Here is a 4,424-nt window from a genome sequence, read left to right as displayed (position 1 = left end):
AAACTCCGCCACCAATACAACAGAAATAAACAAAATTATCACCGAGAAAGTGAACATAAGGAAGGGTGAATAAATTATTAATTATCGGAGGAAAAATAACAATAAACCACGAAACAGGAAGAAAAACTCCAATAAACCTACGAAACAGGAAGAAAAACCCAATAAACCACGAAACAGGAAGAAATGTCAATAAACCAAGAAACAGGAAGAAAAACCTCCAATAAACCACAAAACAGGAAGAAAAAAACCCAATAAACCACGAAACAGGAAGAAATGTCCAATAAATCGCGAAACAGGAAGAAAAAACAATAAACCACGAAACAGGAAGAAAAAACCCCAAAACCACGAAACAGGAAGAAAAACCTCCAATAAACCACGAAACAGGAAGAAATGTCCAATAAACCACGAAACAGGAAGTGAAACACGAATGCAATGGAAACTTCAGCAGAGATACGACTGTTGAGGTTCATTTAAGTTGTTTTTCTCCTGAAGTTTTAAGCTAAGCAAGTTCCTGAAGTCCTGTTAGTCGACCGTGTTGTTGTTGTTGTTGTGGGAGGATTTTATGAGTTGAGGCAAACGAGTTGGAATTGTTTTTGAGGTGTACAAGTCGATTGGTATTGTATTCCTGTGTGCTGTAAGGTTAGTTGGCACTGTATTCCTGTGTATTATTGAGGTTGGTTGGCACTGTATTCCTGTATTAAGGTTGGTTGACACTGTATTCTGTGTATTGTAAGGTTGGTTGGCACTGTATTTTGTGTATTGTATTCCTGTGTACTGTAACGTTATCTGGTACTGTATTCTGTGTATTGTAAGGTTGGCTAGCACTGTATTCCTGTGTACTGTAAGACTGACTGGCACCATACTGCTATACACCGTGACACTGTACACCTACCTGCCACTGTATCCTGTATGGTTACACTGTTTATGTTGCTGTAAAAAATCTGTGGTCTCAATATTTACAGACACACTAAGATGTCCCCAGGGGAGTATTGACCATCACACGGAGGTCAGAGGTCAGGTCAACACTCTACTTTAGTGGCCTCTTGACCTCTGAGGAATGTTTACTCCTATTTGGTTACTGTTTACTTATTAACACTCCTTTAGTGGCCTCTCTTGACCTCTGAGAATGTTTACTCTTTTGGTTACTGTTTACTTATTAATTGTGGAATGAGCAATTTTTGGAGTGATTGACCTTTGACCAGGAAGTGATGGCCAACACACACGAGAAGTCAGAGGTCAGACAGACAAACTACTTTATTGACCTCTGTTGACCTCAGGAATGTTTACACTTTATTTTGTTTACTGTTTAAATATTTGTGCATAAGTTCTCAGTGTTGACAGTGTAGCAGTGTAGCTAAGTTCTCAGTGTTGACAGTGTAGCAGTGTGCGAGTTCTCAGCGTTGAAAGTGTAGCAGTGTGGCAGGTTCTCAGTGTTGACAGTGTGGCGAGGATCTCAGTGTTGACAGTGAGCAGTGTAGCGGGTTCTCAGTGTTGACAGTGTAGCAGTGCAACGAGGTTCTCAATTTTGACAGTGTAGCGAGGTTCTCAGTGTTGACAGTGTAGCGTTCTCAGTGTTGACAGTGTAGCGGGGTTCTCAGTGTTGACAGTGTAGCAGTGTAGCGGGGTTCTCAGTGTTGACAGTGTAGCAGTGTGAGGTTCTCAGTGTTGACAGTGTGGCGGGTTCTCCAGTGTTGACAGTGTAGGAGCGCAGCGGGTTCTCGGTGTTGACAGTGTAGCGAGGTTCTCGGTGTTGACAGTGTAGCGAGGTTCTCAGTGTAGCAGTGTAGCAGGGTTCTCAGTGTTGACAGTGTGGCGAGGTTCTCAGTGTTGACAGTGAGCAGTGTAGCGAGGTTCTGTGTTGACAGTGTAGCAGTGTAGCGAGGTTCTCAGTGTTGACAGTGGCGAGGTTCTCAGTGTTGACAGTGTAGCGAGGTTCTCAGTGTTGACAGTGTAGCAGGTTCTCAGTGTTGACAGTGTAGCAGTGTAGCGGGTTCTCAGTGTTGACAGTGTAGCAGTGTAGCGGGTTTCTCAGTGTTGACAGTGAGCAGTGTAGCGAGGTTCTCATTGTTGACAGTGTAGCAGTGTAACAGGTTCTCAGTGTTGACAGTGTAGCAGTGGAAGTGAGGTTCTCAGTGTTGACAGTGTAGCGAGGTTCTCAGTGTTGACAGTGAGCATTGTGAGGTTCTCAGTGTTGACAGTGTAGGAGTGTAGCGAGGTTCTCAGTGTTGACAGTGTAGCAGTGTAACGAGGTTCTCAGTTAGCAATGTGCGAGGTTCTCTCAGTGTTGACAGTGTGGCTGTGTAACGAGGTTCTCAGTGTTGACAGTGTAGCAGTGTGGCAGGTTTTCAGTGTTGACAGTGTAGCGAGGTTCTCAGTGTTGACAGTGTAGCGGGTTCTCAGTGTTGACAGTGAGCAGTGTAGCAGGGTTCTCAGTGTTGACAGTGTAGCAGTGTAGCCGAGGTTCTCAGTGTTGACAGTGTGCGAGGTTCTCAGTGTTGACAGTGTAGCGGGTTCTCATGTTGACAGTGTAGCAGGTTCTCAGTGTTGACAGTGAGCAGTGTGGCGGGGTTCTCAGTGTTGACAGTGTAGCAGTGTAGGAGTTCTCAGTGTTGACAGTGTGGCAGGGTTCTCAGTGTTGACAGTGTAGCGGGTTCTCAGTGTTGACAGTGTAGCGGGGTTCTCAGTGTTGACAGTGTAGCAGGTTCTCAGTGTTGACAGTGTAACAGTGTAGCGAGGTTCTCCAGTGTTGACAGTGTGGCGAGGTTCTCAGTGTTGACAGTGAGCAGTGTGGGTTCTCAGTGTTGACAGTGAGCAGTGGCAGGGGTTCTCAGTGTTGACAGTGTAGCAGTGTAGCAGGTTCTCAGTGTTTGACAGTGTAGCAGGTTCTCAGTGTTGACAGTGGCATGTGCATGAGGTTCTCAGTGTTGTCAGTGTAGCAGTGTAGCAGGTTCTCAGTGTTGACAGTGAGCAGTGTGAGGCTCTCAGTGTTGACAGTGTAGCGGTGTAGCTAGGCTCTCAGTGTTGACAGTGTGGCGGGCTCTGTGTTGACAGTGTAGCAGTGTGCCAGGTTCTCAGTGTTGACAGTGTGGCAGGCTCTCAGTGTTGACAGTGTAGCAGGTTCTCGGTGTTGACAGCAGCAGCAGTGTAGCAGGCTCTCAGTGTTGACAGTGTAGCAGTGTAGCAGGTTCTCAGTGTTGACAGTGTAGCAGTGTGGCGAGGCTCTCAGTGTTGACAGTGTAGCAGTGTAGCAGGCTCTCAGTGTTGACAGTGTAGCAGTGTAGCAGGTTCCCGGTGTTGACAGTGTAGCAGTGTGAAGCTCTCAGTGTTGAAAGGCAGGTGAGGTTCTCGGTGTTGACAGTGTAGCAGTGTAGCGAGGTTCTCGGTGTTGACAAGTGTAGCAGTGTACCGAGGCTCTCAGTGTTGACAGTGTAGCGAGGTTCTCGGTGTTGACAGTGTAGCAGTGTAGGAGGTTCTCGGTGTTGACAGTGTAGCGAGGTTCACGTCATAACACTGTTTACAATGGATCATGCCACTGTAAACTACGCATGTCTCAAGAATTTGCACCAACCCCACCCGCTCCTAGCCACTCACCAGCTCTCCTCCCACTCACCCACCTACCCACCCACTCACCCTCGTCCACCCACCCAGTTAACCTCTCGCCTACCATCCTTCATCCACCCATCCACTCACCCTCACCCTTTTTTTTTGTCGAGAAAGGAGGAATGACGGAAGATAAGAGGTGGAGGAAGGTTATAGTTCAAAATTGAAGAAATTTAGAGGAGGTAAGAGAGGGCGGGCTGACTGCCTAGCTAAGCTAATAGTGTGTTAGGGTTGTGTCATGGGTTAGTTATTGTCTGTCAGTACAGGCACTAGACAGCCCACCCTGTCCCATTTATGGGTGTTTTGGCTCTATTTCATATTCCGCCGACCCTACTGGTGGATGCTGGTCTAGGAGGTGTCTATTGCCTGGCCGTGTAGATCGGGGGTGGTAATGGACCTTTTGAGATTTGGTAACTTTTTGGGAACCATGTATGGTTGTTGTCGATATCTGGTGAGAGTCTTTACATAAGAAGGGAAGAAGAAGAAGAAGAAGGAGGAGTCTTTGAAGGAGTTCTTGTTCTGATCGTTCTATCTTTTGCCAGAGTCTGCTGGCCAGTGTGCAGCTGCTGGTTGATGGGTTTCATTCTCAGGTCTCTATGTATCTCGGCTGTGGTTCTGGTGAAGGGGTATCTTCACCTGTGACGAAGCTCACCTCCTCCACCCCACGAACCTCACCTCCTCCACTCACCTCCCACCCCACCCACCTCCGCCACCCACCACCTCCTGACAGCTGAGCGTCAAAGTAAACAAACACCGACCTAAAAGAGATGTTACTTTTAATCCCATAAAGAGTAAATCCCGCCGTAAATAATGCAGAGACGAGA

Source organism: Homarus americanus, unplaced genomic scaffold (assembly GCF_018991925.1).
Source record: "Homarus americanus isolate GMGI-L3 unplaced genomic scaffold, GMGI_Hamer_2.0 scaffold52512, whole genome shotgun sequence".
In the NCBI taxonomy this organism is placed as follows: Eukaryota; Metazoa; Arthropoda; class Malacostraca; order Decapoda; family Nephropidae; genus Homarus; species Homarus americanus.
This window is presented reverse-complemented; position numbering follows the sequence as displayed.